Source organism: Hesperophylax consimilis, chromosome 25 (assembly GCF_061612785.1).
Source record: "Hesperophylax consimilis isolate HC1 chromosome 25, BYU_Hcon_1.0, whole genome shotgun sequence".
Classification (NCBI taxonomy): domain Eukaryota; kingdom Metazoa; phylum Arthropoda; class Insecta; order Trichoptera; family Limnephilidae; genus Hesperophylax; species Hesperophylax consimilis.
In genome coordinates, this window is record NC_142860.1 from 6,206,208 (window position 1) to 6,233,198 (window position 26,991).

The window sequence follows — 26,991 nt, forward strand, 5'->3', positions numbered from 1 at the left end:
ACCAGATTGCTTTTTAAGAAAAAATATAAGAATTGTCAAAGAAACTTTGAGCAGAACAAAATGGACAAATATATTATAATAAAACAAATAAAAAACTTTATTCCACTTAATTTTATTTTGACCGTAACCGGTTTCAGCTCGTCAAAGCCATCTTCAGACTGGACCAGTGGAATAAAGTTTTTTATTTGTTTTATTATAATATATTATAATGGAATTCCACCACGAATTATCGGTCTCAAAAATAGAAATATTAAAATGGACAAAATAGCGAACAGCTTTGAATGCAAGAATTTTTCATCTTTCTGGAATAAAACCAATGCCGTATTGAAAGCGAAATACACCGCACCGAGCAAGATTGATGGAAAATCTGTAAATAAAGATATTGCTGAAGTTTTCAGAAATATATTTTGCTCCGCACCAGATCAACCGCAAATAATGGTTAAAGAGATTGAAACAACAACGCATCAAAATTGTTTAAAAGAATACGAAATATATATGATTGCCTAATTTTACAAGCTAATTTAGATAAATTTTTTAAATGGTGCGAACAAAATATGTTATTTTTGAACATTGAGAAATGTCAAGTAATACGATTTTCCAGAACTCATTCTCATATCTTACATGAATATAATTTAAATAATGTTAAATTAACACCAGTATCACAAATTCGTGACTTGGGAGTTATATTCGAATCAAACTTAACATTCACAGCGCATATAGATGATATAACTAATAAGGCTTTAAAGATTCTTGGCTTCCTTTGTAGAACCCTAACTGATTTTAAGTCCTTGGATTGCATGAAAACACTCTACATTTCACTAGTTAGAAGCCAAGTGGAATATAATTCACCTATTTGGTCTCCTTTCTATAAAGTACACTCTAACAAATTAGAACGGGTTCAACACAAATTTCTTAGGTACTTAAATTTCAAGCTTAAAATTCCAATAGAAAACATTAATTATGTAAATTTGATGAATGGACTTAATTTAATTACGCTGTCTGACAGAAGAACCATTTCAGACCTAATTTTATTATACAGAGTCATGAACAACCTTATTGACAGCCCTGCCATCGTTGCTGCTATTAAACTCTATGTACCGACAAGAAATACTAGACAAAATACAACATTCTTTTGCGACACATATAAAACCAACTATCAGTCAAACTCACTTACCAATAGGATGCATGATTTGGGCAACAAGTTTGGTGGTATTATAGATATATTCCATGATTCCCTTTATAATCTTAAATTCAAATTAAACCAACACTTTGTGGAATCATACAAATTATTGTAATAGATTTAACGATTAGATATGTTATTGTAATGTTTTATATTATATTTTGTTCTTTGTTATTGTTAAATATTATGTTGTTTAAAATGTTTCTTTACGCCATATTCTTCAAAAACTACTTGTATATTTTTTTAAAATTCTTCACTTTTATAACTCTTAGTATAAATTCTAACTCGATAACTTATGTAAAACTTATTTATAATCTATGTAAAAGCCCCTATGGGCGTATAACAACAACAATAAACAATAAACAATAAACCAGAACAACAGCCGTCCATCGTCATATTACCTGAGATGATCCAGCGAGCAATACGCAACATGGCAGGAGGTAAATCTGCAGGTCACGATGGACTGGTCATAGAACATATAAAGCATGCGGGGGAGAAATTAACAATACTGATTGCTCTCTCTTCACTGCCATGATCGGCCTTGGACACATTCCGAAAGAGCTGTCCAAAACAATAATAATACCGACCCCAAAAAGCCGCCAGTTGAACCTGACATCATCTGTTAATTACAGAACCATATCTCTTGCCACAATAATTGCAAGAATCTTCGAAAAGGTCATCTTAAATTTAACGGAAGACAAGCTCAATACAGAGGACTCTCAAATGGGCTTCAAGTAGAGCTGGATGCTCTACTGATACGGCCATTTATAGCATGAAACAAACAATCGAATACTATAAAGCCAGAAAAACGACGGTGTACGCATGCTTCTTAGACTTAAGCAAAAACTTTGACAGGGTTTGTCATAATGCGTTGTGGAAAAAACTAACCGAACGACAAGTTCCACCACAAATTGTTAATATATTGAGAACATGGTACAACCAACAGGAAAACTTTGTCAGATGGAATGAAAACCTATCAGAAGCAGCCAAATTAAAGTGCGGCGTTAGACAAGGAGGCTCAATGTCCCCAGTGCTTTTCAACGTGTATATAGATGATTTTAGTAAAACACTAAATACGACAAGAATCGGATGCCATATTGCCGGGGTATGTATGAACAATATTAGCTATGCAGACGACATGGTCATACTAGCTCTATCTATAAGAGCGATGAGAAAACTTTTGGCAATATGCAAAGCTTACGTTGATAGTCATGGGCTGATGTACAATGCTAAAAAGTCATCCCTGATGATATTTAAAGCAAATACTGGTCCCAGTATCATTCCACCCTTACGTCTCGGCGGGGCCAACCTGAAAATTTGCAGCGAAATGAAATATTTGGGGCATGTCATCACCGATGACCTAAATGATAAAAAAGACATAGAACGTCAAAGAAGAGTACTGAGTGTGCGAGCTAACATGCTTGCCAGGAGATTCAACAAATTCAGTCCTCCGGTGAAGAATCAACTTTTCCAAACATATTGTATGAGCTTCTACACTAGCGAGCTATGGACGACATACACACAAGGCGTCATGAACACACTCCGAGTACAGTACAACCACGCATACAGAGCCCTATTTGGCCTCCCCTGGCGATGCAGCGCCTCACAGATGTTCACCGAAGGAAGGGTGCATGGGTTCGCTGCTTTGATGCGCCACAGATTAGCCGGGACGAGTCAGCGCTACCAGAGATCGTCCAGGCCGTTGCCCAGTGGCAGGGAGCGCCTCTACCCCAGAGATGGAGAATTTCACCCAAGCCACCATAAAGTCCTAATGTGCTCATCAATGTATTGATTTTTTATTTTTATTTATTTCTTTATTCATTTTATTTTTATGTATTAACTTAAATTTTAACGTTTATGGCAGGCAGAGCATTGCACACTCCGCTCTGTCCAGCTGAAATAAACATTATTATTATTATTATTACTTAAAAAAATGTATCTTGAAAAAATCACATCCGAATATACGATATACGAGTTCTAGGTTCGTATAATATTTAAGGTAGGTGCGGAGTTGCTGATGCCTGTAAATAATTTCCGTACATTTCGGAACGGCGTGAATTTCAGTTAAGCAGCAAAACTTATACTCGCCTCAAACTTCAAAGTAACTGAATATAATTTAACCGTTTGGTAATGATCAAGATTGCCATAAAACTATCACCTGCTTGGAGCAAGCTTTATTGGAGGAACACTTCCCGTTCCGCTAACTTAACTTCCTGGCGTTTGATGTTTAGGTTCTAGTTTGCCTCTTCCGCTAGTAGTTCACTTGATTGGAAATAATATAAATCTAAAATAGATATTATCATCAATTAGCTATTACTCTAAAGCCTTTCTTAATTGTAAAGTTCTAAATAATTTTCTTGTGACGTTTTTTATTTATCTAATCTATCAGAGATGGCACCACTTCTGTTGGCATACGGAGCGAGTGTGTACGGCAAAAATTAATGTAATAATAGTATCAGATCTTTACCTCACTACACAAAAGAGCAAGAATAAGATGCAAAATTTTAAGTGACACTTACTGGGCGTAAATGGCAAACACTTTGAAAACTTAACAAAGTTTCCGTTTTCCTAGTTACTAACATAACCCATCCTCGTGTCTTTCCACATTGCAGTTACTTTCCTGACTGTTGTTTGGGGACGCCCCTGGAAGTGGTGCAATCGGTAAACCAGAAGTTGCAAGCGAGTACCCTGTTTAACTTGACTGCAACTTTAGCCAACTGTTACTTGCAGGTAACTTGAAACATCTTACAAACTAGTTGTTGGAGATGGCATAGTAAGATAGAAGTCAAGTTGCTATCATAACGCATAATAGTTAAAAACAATTTATTCAATTCATTCAAATGTGGTACCAGAAAACCTGGCAGTGAAAATTTAATTAGATAACTTTTTGTGTTGTTTCACAGTTAATTAATCAAAATTATATATAAAGGTTTATTTGCGGCACGTCTCAGTGGAAAATACTCGCAGTATCGCCTTGGTAAAAATACAACCATTCAATATGGACACATTGCTTGAATTGACTTTAACCGTGTTTGGTGACCAAATTTGAATAGTCGGGTACCTACTTCCTCACCTTCAACTTTATTATCTCCCTCTATTAGGGCGTCCCAAAAAATTAAAGTTGTTATTTTTCAACGCATACCCTCTAATTTTTTTTCAATAATGACAAAACACTTATTTATAAAATTTCGTTTACTTTGGACAACTACAACCCCTGCCGACTTGCATCGAAACATATTAGTACTTGTACATTAAGACGCCCGCGAGAAAACGTGTTGATGAGCTTGTAGTAACTTGATTTTTTGTCAGTAAACGAATATCACTCATTCAGGCAAGATTTCGTTAGATTTACGCACTTCTAAAAAGAATATATTTTTAATAGGAGTCGTAAAACACCAAATATCGGGTTCTAAACTGCCATCTAATGGACAAGTTCTTGAAGTTTAGTTCTACAATATCCGGGAAGTGAATTTAACTGTCAATCAAAGTGCTTATCTCAATATTCGCGAGTGAGTTATCTATTGGGAAAAGGCGCGTATACCAACTAAATCTTTACCTAATTGTGTGAAAAAACTTTTAAACTTATATCAAGTTTGGAGGGACTTGCGAAAAAATGCGCCGAAAACCCAAGACATATTTGAACAGCGTCGTCGAGAGTTTGTTAAAAACTTAGATAATTTATTTGACATTGCTATATTATGTTATTACTTTATTGCGATGCTCTTGAATTAATAAAAATAAATGAATATAGAATCTTCTTGCAGCGGCAAAGAGAACCAGGTCGTCCTGGCTACTTAGGGAGGGTTGACAAAATACTGACAGATAAAGAGGAGAGAGAGCACCTTCGAACAATCGCGCCTTCAACATCGTCTTACGAACTGTTACATCTTCTGATTCTAACCAAGACACAAATTTAGAAGATTTTCCAAAACCGCTACAGAAAACTCAACCTGAATCCAAAAACGTCGATGCGAAAAGACTTAATTAGTCTAAAGTTAGTCGCAGCGCTAGACCAGTTAAGTATGAGTGATTCTGTTTTCATTCTTGAACCTACTATTGAGGCGCTTGGATACAATATTGATCAGTTTCCAGTAAGTAAGTCTTCAATTCAAAGAATTCGAAAGGAAAAACGCAAGGCGCGCGCGAAGGCCATAAAAGTTAATTTTCAAAACGAGGTACCAGATGTTGTGACTCTTCGCTGGGACGGAAAACTGTTGCCTGCTTTAGATCCTCGAAAATAAAAAGTAGAACGTCTTCCAATTGTTATATCACATGGATCAAACAACAAAAATATAAATGCTCGAAAATATCAAAAAAATAATTTATCAACCTATGACAAACGTTACATCCCATCGAACGAAGATCTTGATGGCAAATTGTATGGTAAGTAGTTACATTTATGTTTTGTACTGAGGTTTTTGTTCATATCATAATTTAGTGAATTTTGTTTCAGAGAAAAATATTTACGACTTCAGTCAAAAGCAAGTCTTGGTTTGATCGTCTGAAAGTAGATGCCAGTTTTTTTAACGAATGCCCTACCATGTGGTCAAAAAATGCTTCAAGAAGCCAGAAAGAAGGTGTCGTTGCTGAGGGTAGTGAATGATACAACTGAAAGAGCTGTTAAGTTAATGCAAGATTTTCATGGCTTAATCACGGTCAAAGAGGAATAAAAACAATTTTTATTACGATGCGTTCAGGAACACCGGAAGATTTATCCTGACTGTAAAAAACAAACTTTGAAAAGAAAATTTAATCAGTAAACCATTTTTAAATATAAAATACTGCATAATTGAACATTTGTGCATTTTTTTTTCCGACAAAAATGAAAATTTAAAATCCTTCCATATTAACTCTGTACAAATGTTTGTACCATATTTTTGGCATCAAGTCGGCACAGGTTACCGGTGTTTAATAAGGTGGAGCGGTCTAGTATGGAGAATTTTTTTTTCGTAATATAGAATTCGGCATACGCGGAATTGGTGCTCCGTTATGTACTTATCTTAAATAAAAAATATAAAAAATATTTATTTATAATTACGACATCGCCACCACTTTGAATTTTTGATAAAAACACTGAAAACACGAATAATGTTCTCCCGATTCTTAGAAATGCTTATAATTATGTAAAAAAAAATTGAGTGTTTATTTATTACCTATGATATAATTACATTATTATTTTATAATATAATTATAAAGTAGGACTGTAGGAACAGTTAAACTATTCCCACACAGCAACGAATCCTTCTACCCCAAACGCGTATCAAACAGAGTGAAGTGTATCGCGTATCATCTTGGCGAAGTTTCCGATCCGCTAGACATTATCTAGTAGATCGGGGTACTGACGCTATTCCTTCTTGTAGTTTAAACTTTAGACTCTCAAAAAATGTGCTTCGTCTTCAATTCCTCAAGAAATAATGCAAAGTGAAGCACAACCACATAATTCTCACCATGAGGTGAAAGACTTCCCTGTTGTGGCCAGAACACTAGACATATATTGTATTTCAGATCGAGCAGGAGCTGCAATTGTTTTCGCTGTATTACAAGATGTTGGCTTAATTTCACAGAACGATACATCTTGCGTTGTGGATAGGAGTAAAATTCGTCAAGCTCGAATGAAGAAAAGAACTGCCCTTACTAGTAAGCCGTTAGTAATCGATTCCAATCAATTTGGTTTATACTTCGACAGACGGAAGGACAAAACTTTAAGCATGGAGGACAACCGGCGAAAAATAATAACTGAAGAACACGTTAGTTTAGTAAAAGAACCAGGTAGCGAGTACATGGGACACATTTCATTAAAAACCGGAAAATCTGAAGCAATACGTAATGGAATTATATCTTTACTGTCTTCGAAAGATATTGCTTAGGAAAAAAAAATTGCAATTGGATGCGACGGAACTGCAGTTAATACGGGGTACAAAGGAGGTGTTATTCGGCGCCTTGAATCACATCTCAAACGGCCTTTACAGTGGATTGTCTGTCAATTACAAGCAAACGAACTCATTTTGCGACATCTCTTTGAGAACATCGACGGAACCACGACTGGACCGCAAAGTTTCACTGGAATTATTGGTAAATCTTTAATTAAGTGTGAACAACTTCCTGTCGTGAAATTTAAAATCATTCAATGTTCATTACCAAGTATGACAAATACACAGGATTTAAGTACAGATCAGCTGTATCTACTGAAAATGTGTAAAACTATTGACTCCGGATTCTGCAATGAAAATTTATCAAAAACAAATCCCGGTAAAATTGTACAATCCACGTGGCTCACTACAGCGAATCGGATTCTTCGGCTTTACATTTCAACCCTAAAACCATAAAAAATATGGTAACTTTAACGACATTTGTATTAACAGTTTACGCACCTATGTGGTTCAACATTAAGACAAAACCATTATGTTTTTCCGGTGCAAGGCATTTACACGAATCAATAGTGCTTTCACGGTATTTGCCCAGTGATTTAAAAGATATTATTGATCCAGTAATCCAGCGTAATGGCTTTTTTGGGCATCTCGAAAATATATTGTTAGCCATGTTAAACGACAACCAAAAATACGTAAGAGAGTTGGCGTTGAGAAGAATATTGAAAGCTCGGCAAATGAAAATGCAATCAGACTTTATTCGTACCTTCAAAGTGCCTGTTTTTGATTTTTCAGCAGATGATTATATTGATGTTATAAAGTGGGAAAATATAACCGAGCCACCACTAACTAAATTTGTAAGTGACAAGACAATTTTACAAGCCATTACCGATCACACGATAATTAAGGATGTCATACTACCAATGATAAAGAATTTTCCTTGCCACACTCAAACTACAGAGAGATGTGTGAAAATTGTAACAGAAGCCTCAGCCGTTGTTTGTGGACCCTTGAGGCGAGATGGATTAATAAAAACAAGGTTAGAGTCACGACACCTTATGCCTATTTTTAACACCAAAATGCAGTACCGTTCATAGTAACTTTTGTAATTTTCAAGTTTTTCAATGCGGTAAATAATATATGTACATTTTTTATTTCCACTATTTCTTCCATTCTAACAATCTACGAATGTATTATCTGTAAAATACAAATTTTGTGTGTGTTTTATTTCGCGTACATGAGATATAAATACTTAGGTAAAATCGTGAAAATGATAAAATATAAAGCTTTGGCGATGTCCAGGTATTGTGAATATATTTTTTTTAATTATTTTTGTTGTAATTGTTAATATATGGAGCATCTTTTCCAACTAAATCGATTTCGAAATACTCAAAAAAAAATTCACTCCACCTTAGTGTTTAATCAAATGATATTTATTATATGAGTTATTGGGATCAAATGTAATAAAATAAGTGGGTATGCGTATTTAAATTCACGAAAAAAAATCTTCCTTATGTCCTGGGACACCCTACCCTCCATACTACCTTCAGTCTCACAACATAGCCCAATTGGGGATGACATATCCTCACCAGCTCCAGACGTTTGTAAGCAATTGGGAGTGTGCTATTAGCATATTTTTTAAAGAGTAGTGTTATACAGAACGTATAATAAACTAACTCAAATTTTCATTTCACACAATTTTGTACAATAATTTAATATAAATACCTACTACACGTACTTTTTAAAGATAAAAAAAAAATAGCGGTGAATTGCAATTTAATGTCAATTTTGCATTTGAATTTATGCGAAGCAACTGGGCCTAAGTAATATTTTAAGAAATGACTGAGGACGGGTTGTTTCGAAGAATTTGAACAATTATCCAAATGACAAGGTTGATTTTCAAGTTATATCAAAGATTTAATCAAGTTATATTTTTATTTCTGTCAAGCTACTAGCCCATAATGATATAATAACATAGCTTAAATAGGACTTTCACAGTACCCAAAAATGAGCGTTGAGATATAATCATTATGCCAAATGATTGTTTTTTATAAGTACTGATTTCGGTTGTTGGAGCATGGGTAAGAAATGTGAAATATTCCTGCATAATTCAAGTTCAATGAATTACTTATCATAACAGACAATAGATTATACTCTATGTCTGTCTCGACACAGGTTTACCCTAGTGAGACAGGCATCGAAAAACCACTTGTAAAAAACTTTATATAGATAAATAAAAAAAAAATAATTATAATAATAATAATACTCGAGAATCAACAAAGATAGTACAATAATTAGTTAACTCACCCAAAACTAAATTTAATTTAAACGTTTTCTAATTCCATTATGGTTACCACAAACTAAAATAATTTTAACTAGCTTGCCTTTTCGTAGATATCTCTAATGAGACAGGCGTTATAAAAATATGTCTAAACCCTACCTATAGGTGTCTGTAGGTCATTTTTTTCTAGACTGCTTATATTTTAATTGTCCTGAAGAAGTTTAAGTGCTCATATAACTTAATAAAGTGGTTTAACACAAAGTATTTTTTTCATTCATTTAATGTAAAGCCAGAAAGTGCTTGCTTCGATGAATTTCTTCTTTTAAAAGCAATGATTCTGAGGCAAATATATCTTCATGAATGCTTTCAGCTTCGCAAATCCTATCAATATATTATTCAGTGATTTTCACGGGTCTGCGCTAGTGTATTTTTCCATTTTTTTTTTTTACTTTCCAAAATAGTTGAAGAACTTTTCATTTAATAGCACTTATCTGTTAATATTTAATAGCACATATTATCTTATCTGTTTTAACATTTAATAGCACATATCTTATCTGTTAACATTTAAAAGCACCTATCTTATCTGTTGATATTTGATAGCATATATCTAATCTGCATTTAATAGCACACACTTTGCACGAAGATGTCGTCTCCCACCCGGCATGCCGCTTGATGTCCCGAAAGCCCTTCTGGGCGGAAGGAGAAAGGCTCCTCTGATTACCTCTCACCCCAGAAGATAGGTGGAAACTTGAGTGGCAAACGGCCAACGTGGGAAATGCCCATCTCATACAGGACCCCACCGAGATACAGCCTGGGTTCTCATTGCCTAGCAAAACCTGGTCCGCCATCAATAGGTTAAGGTGCTCCCATAGCCGCTGTGCCCACATGATGCACAGATGGGGCTTTAAAGAGTCGGCGATGTGTGAATGTGGTGAGGTGCATACCACCGAACATGTGGTCAACGAATGCCCGCTCCATTCATTCCCCGGCGGGATTGATGAGGTCCACATGGCGACGCCTGAGGCCCTAGACTGGATCGCAGACCTAGATGTCCCCCTCTGAATAGAACGTATATTATCTGTGAACATTTAAAAGCACAAATCTTATCTGTTAACATTTAAAAGCACAAATCTTATCTGTTAACATTTAATAGCACATATCTTCTCTGTTAAAATTTAATAACGTAACTTATCCGTCAATTTTTTAAAAGTATTGATTTATTATAAAACACCATAGTTAGTTACTAATTTAAGCCTTATAGATCGGTTTTCAGATTTCAAATGTAAGATGTATTCCCACGATAAATCAGTTTATTGAAAAATCCAGCTTCGCCGCTTTTATAAATATCTGTTCTTAGCAAAGACGTTTGTAAGCTTTTGAAAAATCTTTTAGTCCGGCTGTAATAAATAGCGGTGTAACGAATCGAGAACTTTGCCAGAGGCGATCCACAAATTTCAAAAAGGGTTTTTAAAAATAAATAATATATTTTACTATAAATTATAATTACAAAACAATAATGCAGTGAAAACATACTAATATAATAACTAAAAACTGCAATCATTATAATGGGAACAAAACTTGAACTAAAAACTGTTTTAAAAAAATATGTGAAATACGTTTTTGTATGTTTTTTCGGTGCTATTAAAACTATCATTTTTTATTTTTTTTATTTTATTAGATTCGATAACTTTAAATATTTTAAAACATTATAAGATAGTGTGGGCCTCACTGGGTGCTTTACTAGTGATTAGTACCCCATTTTAAAATTTAATATAATATTAATATTCAGCTTGCGTATCTATGTTTGTGCTCGCAAAACTAGAACAGTAGTAGACCGATATCGTTTAAAATATCAAAGTTTGTTCTTATTAGTGCCAGAAGTGTTTAGAGAGATGTTTGAATGGTTGAAAAATTCGGGGACGCCCGAGGATACTTAACGCAATTTCTCTACACCGGAATGAGAGATAGTCGATGTAATATAGTTTTTTAACAGTAACATTGTGGTATACAGTAGTGAATGAAATGAAATACATTGACTCCACACAAGACGCGCTGAGGAAACTAATTTCCCTGAGGGGTGTATGATTTTTAGGGATCCTGTGTGGAGGGTATTTTGTGGTAAGAAAGGAATGAACCTAGGACTTAAAGAGACCCATACTGAAGAAGGAAAGAAACACAGATGGCGGCAAATAATTCCTCAGCCAAGCTGTTGAACTTAATCGACTCGTAAAAATGACCCTTTCACACGTCAAAATGTAAATTGTGCATAAATGATAGATTGTTGATGGTTTGGCGATGATGATCGTTGATACAAAAGTTTATTAGCTTCTATTAGAGACTATTCTCAAAAACGATGTGCCTACATACTCTAAAATCTCTTAATTCAAAATTTAGTAAAACAAATACCATGTCTAGACGTTCAGATTGAGATTTACTGTAAAACTTTGTATATTTATTTAACAAAAAATAAATCAGAAGATCTCACCGCAAACTATGTGCTTGTCCGTGAAAAAGTTCCCAAGCCGAAGCAGATAATAGAAAATAACACTGAGGATGAAAAGATGAAAATTAATGATTGAAAAGATCTGCTCCGGAGTAAGTCCTAAAAAAGGAAAATAATAAATAAGAAATGACGGTGCATTTCTGATAACAGTTGTCGCAAAAATTGAATAAACTGCAGGTGGGAAGTTGGGGACCTTTTGTGGAAAGATCGGATTGTAAATGCTCAGTGGGGGGCTATCTTGTGAATGGAACTGTACTTAAAAATGATAGTTTTAGTTGCCATTTCGAATACGTCATTTGTAATTCAAGTTTTAAAACTACCCTTTATACGGTTTTCTTCAATCGTATTTGTTATGTTAATTATTAAAAATACTAAGTAAGTGGTACGTTTAACAATTATTTTACAAGCAGTAATTATTAGCCTGAAACACTCATCCACATTGAAAAATCTCCTGATAAAAGATACATGACGCCAACGGGACTTGAACCCGTGTCCTTTCGATTTCCGGTTGACAGCTCTGACCACTGAGCTATGGCGGCTTATCTCTTATCCGCGAAATAATTCAATATATACTAGTGTTTCATTCAACAATTACTGCTTGTTACATTTTTTCATTTGGTACGTTTACTTACATACATTATTATGTGTGATGTTAATAATGTATATTGTCCCAATTTGTAGTTTTTTACTGTTTTACCTTTGATTCCTTTTCCTTACATTATTACTGGATGATCTTTGAGTATTATAAATGATGGGTAGACTAATGATAAAATAATGTAGGTGTTCTGCTTGCACTGTTTACTGTCGAACTTTTGTACAAGTTACTTAAGGGAAGGTTACTGGCAAAACGTACGCAATAACCAAGCAGACATATTTATACCTCGACCTAGTCATGCTATCTCTTTCATGCATGAATGATTTTTTTTTTATATTTTACACACTTTACAAATATAAGGCAAAAAAGTCCCGATAAACTACTTTTTAGCAGTTTGTCTAACGGGTTCTTTACATTACAAATCTTATTGTAATGAGTTTATCGTTATATTTGTACAGTTGTATAAAACAAGTTTAGCAAAAGAAAATTATGAAAACATAAATAACAACTTTAAAAGTATTTAGAATTGTAATGTGTTATATTACACGTAAATGAACCGTAAATCAAATCCACAATAAATACGACAATGAAGAGCTCATTCAATTGGTTTTGATTAAATCACGGAAAAAAGTGAAATGAAGGAAAAGCCAACCTTGAATTCTCTCGATGAACTTGCACTGTTCACAGGGTGAATTTTCCTCCAGAACGAGATAATCTTTAATATGATTTTGATATTGAGAACAAAGCATGTGAATAATACAACTAGAACACTACGATTGCACCTTCTTGCTACACGACATGAATTCGAATGATGTACTTGCGACAATCTACAATGCAACAAATATCTTCTTATTTTCAAATGTGGGTAGGGCTGCTTTTAAGGTAGGAAATGGATAGTAGGTATGACAGTAAGTATATGATGGGAAAAATGGTAGATATTATCCAAAACTGTTTTAATACTAAACAAGAATAATACATTATTGTTAGCTAATACAAATTAATTCTTTCAGTAAGCCAAGTCTTCAGTCAGTTCACCGATTGTTTGTTTTGGGCACAGTTTTTAATTTCAGCAAGTAACATATTAAAACAACTGTGAATCATATCGTTTAACGATCTTGATTAATTTTTATTTGTACGCTTAGGTACAATAAGTCCTTCATTATAGTTAAAACGAGTATTATGATTGTGTTCTAGCCTGTTTATATATAATGGGTTATTTATGTGCTAAAATATAATTTTGTACCACAGAATTGCTCTCACTGAGAGAATTTTGAGACTCTGATAGAAATATGGAATATTGTGCCATTCTTTGTATGATTTTTTTTTCAGCTAATAATTTAACCAATGAATTTTGCACGAATTGAACATGGTCAATATTAGTTTTACAGGAAAATCCCCAAGCTGTTATTCAATACCTTAAAACAGATTCAGTTAGAGATAAATAAATTATTCGAAATGTGCAGATTGTAACAAAAAAAATAGTTTATTCAATCTTCTTGCAATTGATCTTAGTTGTGCACAAACTTTGTTTATTTGTATATCCGACTTGAAAAAGCAATGAATATTGACACCTAAATAAACATATTCTTAAACAAGTTCTATATTTTATATGTACATATTGCAGTAATACCATCGTATTAGCAATTTGAGGTATGGGTCTGTATTTCTGGTGTAATATAAACCTTAACATTAGGGGATCTTAAGTGTAACAATTTTGTTTTTTTGGAATTTATGATTAAGCCGTAATTTATGAGTCGTGAAACCATTTTTTTAGATATGGCCTGAAGCAGATATCCATGAGATAATTATACATATGTAATACATATGTCTAGCGTGTTATACATTACATATAATTTAACTTCACGTATTATTGTGGTGACGTCATAATACAAATAATAACAATAAAAATAAAATAACAATAATGCATATTAGTTACATAAAAAAATAATCCTTCAGAAGACCATCATTTTGGTACGATGAAATAAAATATTGCCTTCGTTTATAACGTGGTCCAATATTTACGGTATTTCCAGAAATTCCTCGGACAGAAATATATATTATATATATTTTTGTTAAATCTATTTACATAAAAATGAATTTCTTTATTTGTGTCCTACATACTCCAAAACTACTGAACTAACTTTTCTATCTCAATTATTTATGTTTCTTTTTTTGTGACTTTATTGAAATATTTAAAGAAAGATTATGTTTGCCAAACAATGTACATGTTTTTATGTTGATAAAACTATTAGCACACACGAAGATGTGAGCTAACTTAAGATTAATTAAAAAAATAATAAAAAAAATAGAAAACAAAAACTAAGTGCAAGTCAATGCCTGAAAGAGGTGAGCATATAAGTGCAATGCAATGAGAAAAGCATTATTTAATATAGAGAGTGGTGAATGCAGTGGTGCATTTTCTGTTCAGTAGTGACATAGACAGGGGTCGGGGAACAATTTGATACGATTTCTGCATAGTGAAATTTAGGTTCGTAGAATTTCTGTGAGAGCTTGGTTCATTTTTTATTCAACTCGAGTTTTAAAATAAACGTTTCTTTTTACTAAAATATAGAAAATAATCGTTATATTTTTGTTTAATCTATTTACATAAAAAATGAATTTCTTTATTTGTGTCCTACATACTCCAAAACTACTGAACTAACTTTTCTATCTCAATTATTTATGTTTCTTTTTTTGTGACTTTATTGAAATATTTAAAGAAAGATTATGTTTGCCAAACAATGTACATGTTTTTATGTTGATAAAACTATTAGCACACACGAAGATGTGAGCTAACTTAAGATTAATTAAAAAAATAATAAAAAAAATAGAAAACAAAAACTAAGTGCAAGTCAATGCCTGAAAGAGGTGAGCATATAAGTGCAATGCAATGAGAAAAGCATTATTTAATATAGAGAGTGGTGAATGCAGTGGTGCATTTTCTGTTCAGTAGTGACATAGACAGGGGTCGGGGAACAATTTGATACGATTTCTGCATAGTGAAATTTAGGTTCGTAGAATTTCTGTGAGAGCTTGGTTCATTTTTTATTCAACTCGAGTTTTAAAATAAACGTTTCTTTTTACTAAAATATAGAAAATAATCGTTATATTTTTGTTTAATCTATTTACATAAAAAATGAATTTCTTTATTTGTGTCCTACATACTCCAAAACTACTGAACTAACTTTTCTGAAAATTTCAAAGTTTGTTCTCATTAGTGATAGGAGTATTTAGAGAGCAGTTTGAATTGTAGAAATAGTCGGGGACGCCCGAGGAAGCTTTACGCATTATCTCTGCATGGGAACGAGATATGGAGTTGAATTAAAGGCAATAACTTACTGGTGTCCCCACAACGTCAAGCACATTCAAGCATAAAACCTGAGATGCGTGCTCCCTAAAACTAGAACCACATTCGCTCAACGACAATTCTGGTTCATCGCTCCTAAAATATACAATGCATTGAACACCGATATAAAGTCAATAAATTCTATATCACTTTTTATTATCCGTGTTCAACACTGGCTATTTGAAAGGGGACGAGCTTTATTTAAATAATACATGATTTTTAACACTGTTTACAAAAAAGTTTTAACTCTTTTTTTTAAGTTTTTTTATATCGCTAAATTCAAATGTGACAATGTGACTATAAATGGGCACATTTCTAGATTAGTACGTACCACGATTAACCTGTATTAAAGAAAGAAAAATAATGATGATATGTATAGTCTTGCATGTATTTTTATTATTTTTATTTCCATTTTCTTTCAAATATTTTTTATCAATCAATTTAAGGTTAATTTATATTTCTAATTTAGTTTGTATTTAATAATATATATATATATATATATATATATATATATATATATTTGTTGTACCATAACATGTCTTTTTCCCTTTTATTTTATAAATCATGTACGACTACCAAAATACGGGCATGAACCTAGTATGGTAGTTGAAAAAATCACCAATAAATGTTGTCTTTTAAAATTTATAAAACAAAAAGCAAAATTAATATAAATTTTCTAAAGTAACAATGTAGTTTACAGTAGAGAAGGATAGAAAAGGTCAAGAACGCTTGTGGAAGTCTTAACTCTATTTTTTGCACTGGAATTAGATATGGAGTCGAATTATAGTCGATATAATATAGTTATGATATTACATGAAGTGAATGGTAGAAAAGACAGTAATCAATAAAATATTTGTGATAAATTTGAGGCGTATGTGATGTGAACGAGGAAAGAAGTGTGAAGAAAACGTATGACATGGAAGTGAATGGTTGAAAAGTCGAGGGCGCGCGAGGAAAACATGTTAGGATCAAGTGGAACGAATACTTATTATAATACAATAATAGTAATACTACTTTTAAAATGCACCCAGTTGACAGCTACAATACTATCACAAAACCTCAAAATTTTTCCCAAAACCATTAATAAGTCCCGAGTACTTGTCAGCTATGTAGTTGAAAATAAATTCTATTCTGTAATAACGCCTTTTCGAGTATTGGTCAACGTTTAAGTGTACTATTTATTTGAAGGTACTTACCAATATTTCAATGGTCGAGTTTCTCCTATAACGTAATATAAGCAGTGTCAGAATCCTTCCTACATACCTGGAAAAAGAAGAAAAATTGGATTTAAAAATGGTTAGTATGGAAGTGTAGCTACTCATTAAATAATCGAAAATGTTTTAAAATTTATTGTAATTAGCGAAAACCCGTTAAAAATCACGGGATATTTTAAATCCAATTTTGAAAAACTATTTTTTTTTAAAATATTATTTTACAAATTGTCCTTCACATCAACAATTCCATTTTCGAAAATAAAACTGAAAAACGAAGGAAATTTGAGTTCATTGAACGTGAATTATTTTACACAGGAATAACGAACATATCTGACAACCAAAATTAATGTGTTAATAATTTTCAAATCTATTTAACTGGTGTTTTACCTGGACAAGGTAATGTCTAAGTTTGACAGAATTTGAACACAGTTAATATTCAAGTTTTGTGAGACAGTTATTTTTAAATTCTGTTATTATTTAATCACGGGCCGGTTGTTTCACAGTGCTTGGAAATTAAAAGTACTTTAATATTAATATAGAAATTTGATGAATTGTTTAAATGCTGCGAAACAACTCGTCCTTAGTTACTTTTTTTTGTTAAATATAGTTTACACATTTAATTTTTTTTTCGCCTTACATGATTCCCACTTAAGGCGAAGCTTAATGCTAAATCACTATTTTGATTCATCTTTACAAAGAATGGTGTACATTATGAATAAAAAAAATATATATTCTTTAGATAAATTAAAGGATTTCCTATCGCTTCGCTTGAGTAGAATACAAAAAAAATATATAAATTATTCAATAAAAAATATAAATGAATACTACTAAAAATAATATTTTTTCAAGAGAAATGTATGAACGCATAAAGGAAACAACTTTTTTAAAATACATTATTAAAGCTAAGATTATCTGTGATAGTTTCACTCGATTAACTTTTTGCTTTCTTATAAAATTATTTACAAAATAGATAAAAACCAGTTATTTGCTTGGAATCGAATGTTTCTAGACTCCGTTTATCAAGCGATTTTAATGCCTATTACTTGCGATATAAGGTATACCAAGAATATACACATTTTTGGCTTGAAACTTCCTCTTAAACACTGATTTCCTTCCAGTAAAATATCAATCTGATGAAGTGTAAAATGATTTCCTTAAATCTTATCAATGACAGGTGTTTGAAAATGATGTTCAGGTAATACATAAGTGTAAATCTATAAAATAAACTAAGTTCATTTACGCTTCTTCTTCTTCTTTCGTATGGTGGGGGGTCAGAGGGGGACATCTAGATCTGCGAGCCATTTAAGGGCCTCAGGCGTCGCCATGTGGACCTTATCAATCCCGCCGGGGAATGAATGGAGCGGGCATTCGTTGACCACATGTTCGGTAGTCTGCACCGCACCACATTCACACATCGCCGACTCTTTAAGGCCCCATCTGTGCATCATGTGGGCACAGCGGCTATGGGAGCACCTTAACCTATTGATGGCGGACCAGGTTTTGCGAGGCAGTGAGAACCCAGGCTGTCTCTCGGTGGGGTCCTGTATGAGATGGGCATTTCCCACGTTAGCCGTTTGCCACTCAAGTTTCCACCTATCTTCTGGGGTGAGAGGTAGTCGGAGGAGCCTCTCTCCTTCCGCCCAGAAGGGCTTTCGGGACTTCAAGCGGCATGCCGGGTGGGAGACGACATCTTCGTGTAGAGGTATTGCGCTTTTTTGCAGCGCCTTCTTGTATTCCCTCAGTGTTGCAATTTCTCGCCTGATGTTTGGCGGGGTTATGTTTGCAAGTACGGGGAGCCAAGGGGGAGCCAATTTACGCTGATATTACACAATGTTAACATGGCAATTGCAAGACCGCAATTAATTGTTGTTTTTTTTTAATTACTTCTTCTTTGCTTATGTTATTATTTAAGAGCATTTTCGCTTAATCAAAGGCCCGGCAAACTTCCGACATTATATTATTATTAATTCAGGCAAACTTCCGAGCACATTTTGCGCCAAAGAAAGAAGTACAAGGGAAATAATTGAGTATTTCTTGAAGAAATTAGGCCGAGAAACTTCTTCCAAAAAATATTTAAGTGGATAAACTCAAGTAGGCACAAATGTTGAGATTTTAAATGGGTCTTTATTTTAAGTTTATCTCCTCTAATGCGTAAAGTGCTAAGCAGGTATTATAAACTTTTCATAATTATATTATATATACTTTTGCCTTGTTACGATGCTTACGATGTTAAATTATTAAGTATTAAGGTGGGTCGGAATTGACCCAGTCTATGCAATAATGATGATTAAGCCATTGTTATTTTGCTGGTGCTAATTTTCTCTAATCTTATCTATAATCAAATATTTGTCCATAATTTGAGGTAAAAAAAAATATATTCGGAATAGTTTCAAGTGGCCAGTTGAATTTGTACAACCGTCAAAACATTGTCTCGCAACAATTTATTACAGGAAACATATAACCAATATGAAGAGTATATCAACTGAGTTATCTGATGGTATTATTACGCTAGCGTCTGGACGGTGTAGGCCCTCTGATTTTGTCTTTCCCGTCTCACGGTTTTGTAATTCCTTATTCTGATAAACCCCGCCCACTCTAACCCCCCCCCCCTCCTTCCACTTCTTCTTTCCAATTTAAATATATATTTAATTTTTGACTTCGGAGTATACTTACTCCTGATGAGGTGAACTTCGTTCATGAAACACGTAGTGGTTGTATATAATAAAGTGATATAAACAAAGTTATTTATGTTTTAATGAAATAAAGTTTAATAAGATTACATTATTTTATCTATTTCCGTTGTATATCAATGAATATGTAAGCATTAAATGTAAACATTTTATTTATTGGACAATTTGTATAGCGCCGCTTGTGAGATATCACCTCAGGGGCCCTATATGGTAATAATTTATTTACCTCTCTTTGTGAATGAACTAATATGTAGCTATTAAATGTAACTGTTGTTAGTATCACTTAAACTGGGCGAAGCCCAACCAAGTGCCGCAGGGCCTAGCAGCAAAATACCCGCGGAGCGGGATTTTAACTGCTAGTTGGTATTATTATGCAAAAAAACGAGCAACATTGCCAGTTGAATTTGGTCAACCGACAAAACATTGTATCGCGACAATTTATTACAGGACACATATGGAAAACGGTATGAAAAATTGCACAAGATCGTATTTTAAAATAAATATGATTAACCCTTTACCACTGAGGTGACTTTTTTGTTTTCATTCTGCTAGGAAGTAGTCTGGCAGACGTGCATTTTAGTTAGTATTTACGAGATAAAATATGTATTTACATAATAATAGCAGGAAATGGTCAAATAAAACTCATTTATTGGAAGGTATTTATAATTACTGTTTACAATATCATGGAACTTTTGCCACAACCATTTTAAAAAATTTGTAAAGACCTAAATGGCAAAAATATAACAAAATAAATTTAAGATTATTTTGTCCTGGCTTAAAACTTAAAAGAAATATATTCTTAGAGTATTTTTAAATCAGATATATATCTGGCAGACATATTGTCCAATGATGCGCCGTGAAGTGGCTACGTAGCAACTGCTCATAGATTTTGCGGTGTCTAAAAGACGTAGGTCAGCGGCAGAGGGTTAAATAATTTGAAAAGTACTTTTTTGGTGGGTCTATCAGTACCCATACCAGTTTAAGTGTTTTTGTTTTGGACCCACAAAGCGAATTAACTGCCCAAAAAATTAGGATAATAATATAATTTGTTGTTTGTTTTTGGGGTGTTATGCCGTGTTGCGCTAACTCCTTCTTTAGCCGACGTTTCGGACAGCGTTGCAGTGTCCATCATCAGGGCAGATCCGGTAGATCCGAAGATGTCTAATAATATAATTGTATATGAGTATCTTAAAAAGTGGCTTGTAATTTATCACTCGTTTTTCTTAAATTATTTTGACTTATTTCATTTAAATTATTTGTTATCATTTCATAAAAAAAAATTGGTCATTCAGAATATATCTGAGCTCGTGTTCAATATAAGAGAATTTGTAGAAATAAATGTAATGGACGAGATGCGAAATTATTATTATTGTAAAGAACACGTGTTCTTTCCTTATAACATATTCGTGCTGTACTATTATTTTGTTATGAAATTTGTCAATTCATTCCTTTATAGACATCGAGTTACATTATTAACAGAAAACGAATAATTTGACCAGAATTTTAATAAATTAAAAATAATATTAATAAAAATAAACAATATTACAAATCAGTAAGTTTTTTTCGTGTATTATTAGCCTATTGGTAGCCGTACTTATTGGTAGAGTGTTGCTTCTAAATTTCTGCAGGCTCTTTATTTGTATTACGTTACTCTTCCGTAAATTCGCCATTTTATTTCCTTTTATCCTGAAATAACTGCAAACAACACACTGCTGTCGCATTTGCCATTATTTTCGCAAACTTTGCGACCCCTAATTGGTAAAGAAGCGAGTAAAGAGAAAAAGAATAAGAAGAAGGGCGTGGAAGGGAAGTAAGAATAAGTGTAAGAAAGTTAGCAGGCGACCAAATGGGGTCAGAGAAAACCAAACACAAAGACTAACGAATACAATATCTCCACTCCACTAGTAGCTATACACACATATATATATATATATATATATATCTTCTTCTAGCTCTATATCTCTTAACCTCCTTTTGTCTACGCTTCTACCAAGTTTCTCCTAGGAACTTGGTTCTTTGTAATTAAACTTTATCTCACGCAGAGAACGGGGAGTGTCACTCTCGAGTTGCCAATAATGGTTTATTTTCCGAATTCGTTGTAAACAAAATTTTTTTCGACACTATATTTATATACATATATATTTACAGTCCGAACTACCCGGAGCCAGTTGGACTGGGACTTTTCTAATTTATTTACATTTTTTATACGGCTATGGAGTTTTTATATTGTGTACATTTAAATGTTTAAAACTTTTAGGTTATCAATAGGTAAGGGTTATAAACAATGGTTATAAAAAAAATTTCATAAATCACGGTGGTTTAGATTTGGATAAAATTGAAAAATTGTTAGTTATAATAATAACAAAAATGTTTTGATTCCAAAATTTGTTTATGTTTAAGTTTATTCAGAATGTCGACATCATTTGTACATTCATTTGCACAGACCATATAGGCGAAGGATTGGCAAACTTGCCTACATAATTATTTGTTTTAGAAACATCGAAATGTCCTTTAAGTCTACTGTGTCGAGTAGGTACTTCTAAATTGATACTCTAAGATGTTAATAACAGTCTGGCTTCGAATTAACAATTTAAAAAAACAAGCGCAAGTCGATTATCCTACGAATTTTACATCTAACCTAAACAATATTGATATCAATTGAATGTAAATTTAACGACCTCTTATCAGACAATAGTTTTATTTCATAAACCATACATATTTGCGAGTACGGAACGCAAAATCTTGCGTCATCGCTATCATCGCTAAAGACTTTAATAACATAAAAACTATAAAATTACTATACACGTCTCTGGTTAGAAGTCAGGTTGAATACAATGCAACCATTTGGTGTCCTCATTTCAACTCTTATTGTTTACAAATTGAAAAAATTCAAAATATTCTTACGTTTTATTAATTTAAAAATTGGTATTCCTATTATTGAAATCAATTATGTCAATTTACGAAATTATCTGAAAGGCGAAAAATATTTGATCTTCTTTTATTATATAAAATTGTTCATTCAAGGTTAGACTGCCCTGACACTATAAACTTGCTATCTTTACATATACCTCCAAAATATACTAGACGGAATATTTTATTCTACAACAATAACTTCGCTACGAATTCTGTGTTAGAAAGAATACATAGGTCGGGCAATAAACTAAGTGATGTCGCTGACATATTTAATTTAAACTTCAATACATTTAAAGCCAAATTAGTCCACCACTTTTTAAATGTAAATAATGTATGAGAAATCATTATATTTTATTTCGATTTTGTATTGTTTGTTTTATACTGTTGCTAAAAATGAAATTTGTAATTTTTATGTACTTAAAAGCCCAATAGGGCGTCAATAAATAAATAAATCAATAAATCTTCCTCGGTTATAAAATGAACAGTTTTAATCAAATGTAGGTCATTTACTTTTCGAATGTTGAAGAGGACACAAGTGAATAGATAGCATTATAAAACAATCGCTTTAAATTCATACCACTGCTGACAAAGCCGCTCAAGTGGTGGCACTACTGCAATCAGGGATGAGACAATATGATGTTGGTAGGCAACTAAACTTTATCCTTTGTATTCCAAATTATTTTTATATGGTATACCAGCTACTCCATATAATAAAATTTACGACATTTTTAGAAAATTCGAAAAAAATGTTTTTTGGTAAGGCAGTTAATAAAATGATATAGTTATGATAAGCAATGTATATTTATAATCATATAAGATTGTTAATAAACGAAAAAAAATCATATGTTAATCTTTACAATTTTCTAACGTGTGGTATTTTAGAAAACAGTCGCCCAAATGCATACCTATGTGGCTTGTTAGGAAACCACCTTTTACTGGCCTTTTTGAGCAGACTACACATACACAATTGCCATCAATTACCTCAATTAAAAATCTAAATAATATCAGACAAAGGTAAAATCCCCCGCCAAGACATCGAAAATTTACAAAAACCACAGTTTAGGGGCTATTAGCGAGGCCTACAAAATAGTACAGAATTTATTAAAATAGGTTTATTTTATTTAATAACTTAATATTGAAATATAGTTAACTAGCTGTTGCAATCAAATATTTCTTAATTTTAATATACTTTGGCGCTGTTACAGAGGATCAATCTACGAAATGCAGTGTTTTGTTTAAACTTGTGTCAATAATTGTCTCAAGGTGAATGGTCGCGCGTCAATTATATTCACGAATAATTATTGATTAACGTTTTTTAAGTGAATTAACATGACTTCTAGAAGACAAAATTTAAAATGTCCGATATTTGGTGTAATTGCAGAGTTGAAAGAGAATATCCTACCTACGTATGTAAAAGTGATGAAATTCTACTAATGGGATCGACAAGACTTAAAAGTAAGGAATAACACAACAAAAAAACCTACATTCGTGGAAATTGCCGAAATAGTCTGAACAAAAATCGAAGAATTGTGGATAAAATCTTCTTTTCCAATTGTCACACACAAAAGAATCTTACAGTAACTAAAAATGTATCACTCGAAGTGTTATAATTTGAAATAGTCTTTGAAAAAACTTAAGGAAGAAAAGTTAGAAGAGTTCAGAGTACGAATTAGAAAGATTTTTGACATAGCTGCAAATAAATGCAAAGAATTTGAAAACTGTACTTGTTTGAGCAAAACAAAGTGCCGAAAGAGGAACAAATGTTCTTAGAAGACCAACGCACTAACTGTCTAATGGCTAGGAAGAACGGATCTTATCCAGAGTAAAAAATTGCTGAATAGAAGATTACGTACTCTAAAACAAGAAATGAGGCATAATAGATGGGATGAAACTAAGAAGAATAAGACAAAAAGTGCGCGAGCAAATTTTAACCGAAGAAAGAGTAACAGAAATTCCTTCATTATATTTCGATCGAAGGAAAGACAAGACGGCTACAACTGTTTTAAAAAGATCGAAGAGGCTTAGATTGATTGTACATGAGGAAAATATTTCGATTATAAAAGAACCAGGTGCTTAGGGAAACTGGGAGGTGTGATTCGTCTTTTGAAAAACAGACTATCTCGACCATAGCAATGGATAATTTGCCTCTTACACGCCAATGAGTTATCATTGAGGCATTTTTTTACCTATTAGGATGGTCCTACTGCAGGACCTAAATCATTTTCAGGTCAAATTGGCAAAGCATTAGAGATATGCGAAATGCCGTTGACCAACTTTGAGAAGATAAAAGGTGAACTACCTCCACAAATATCCACAGATCTCAGTACAGACCAGAAATATTTACAAGAAATTACTACTGCTGTCATAAATGGATCCTGGTCTCCTGATTTATCAGAGAGAAGCCCAGATAAACTACCCCATGCCCGCTGGTTGACAAGAGCTAATCGTATACTGCATTTGTATATTTCAACAGAACATCCACAGCAAAATCTCGTGACTTTAGCAAAGTTTATCGTATAATCATAGGCTCCTCTGTCTGGTTTGCTATCAAAACACATTCATCCTGCAAAGATGGTTCAAATCATTTATGGAAGCTCATTAATAGCACTAGATATTTGTCCAACGAGTTGTAAGCGATAATGGACCCTGTTATAATTCAAAACAGTTACTTTGCTCATCCAGAAAACTTGTTGTTGAGTATGATAACAAATGCACGTAAGCACATTAAAGAACTCGCTGCAAGACGCATTTTAAAGGCTCGTCAAGTTAATTAAATTTCTGTTTCGCGCATGTTTGAGGTGCCAAAAGTGGACTTAAATGCATGTTCTTACATAGACACGTTTGACTGGCAACAAAATATATACGAATCCCCAATACTGATGAATATTTCCGATGAGCAGTAAAAAGATCTTATTGAAAATGGAGAAGATACAGTGTTGGAGTTTATGAGACTGCCTTGCCACACCCAGCAGGCTGTGGAAAGATTTGTAAAAGTTGTGACAGAAGCAGTTCTTAGTGTATTCGACAAGACAAGACAAGAGGGATTCATAAAATCTAAATTAGCATCTCGAAAACTCATGCCAAAGTTTGAGCCGAAAAAGGATTTTTGCTATAAAAAATTATTTTATTCATACAAACATAACTTTTTGAACATGTGTTTACTTTTGAAAAAAATGTTTTTATTAATTAAAATCTACTCTTATTTTATCATTTAATGCATAGTATATTTTATTTACTTATTCTTTTGTTTATTTCGCCGTGGCGGCGACAACGGAATACAAAGTGTTAAGCCATTTTGTCATTCGACATGTTTTTCAATGGTTTCAAGAGACTGGTGGCTTCATTCGGAGGCTTGAATCGGGGCGACGATGCTGCATATCCAAATCGCTTTATTGTCTCACATGATTTTGCAATAGGTGCGAATTTTCTGACGACGAGTATATAACAATTTTTGTTCCACTACAGAGTGCTCGAAACTCTCGTTACTACACAATTTAAATGGTTGAGTGACCTATGTAAATAGCTAGGTACTTCTTTCAGCCTTCCACATTCCCATCTCGTACGAGTACGCTATAATACATCTGCTTCTTGCACTCCTATGGTCTGTTTTACATTATTTCGTTTCACATGGAAGTACCAAAAAAAGAACATTTATGCCTGTGGCACGATGTTACTACAAAATTTTGGCTGAGTTATAAAATTCTTGGCTAAGAGCCCAACGTTCGTCGGGTCAAAACTCGGAATATCGCTAGTAAAAACATAGTAAATTGATAAGATATTTGTAGCTAGTACAAAAAAAATGTATTCATTAATATTTATTTCCAGTGTAAAACTTACCGTCTTTCTACAAACGACAAAGAGTAAATTGTTAAGAATATTTTTTATTCCGACTTCGTTCACCTAAAAGTGTGACTAGAGGGAGAGGTTTTCTTAAATATATTATCCCTTCACAGGAGGCCTTGAGGAAAATAATTTCCTTCAGGGCCTATATCATTTTTAGGGGTGCTGTTTGGATTAATTTTTAAGAAAAGGAAGGAGAGTAAAATCTGGGAAAGTAAAGGATATGAAGGGTTGGTAGGATTCTGGGGATCAGTGGGTGCAGGAGTGACGAACAATTGAGTATTGCTTCTTTATTAAGAATCTTTTCAAATAATCCGGTTAAAAACGGGGTTGCAGGCCTTAACGAATGAATTGCACGTGCATTTATTTGTCTTGATAGTAATCATGACGAAATGCAAAAATTTTTGGATTTTTGTAAATACGTGTTCTGACATAATGATAATATATTCGTAATTTACTAAAAGTTTATCAGAAAACCTGTAAATTCATCCGTAATTCCTGCAATCCATTTTAATCGGATTACCAAAAATTCAAAGAGATTCTAAATAAATTAGCAATACTT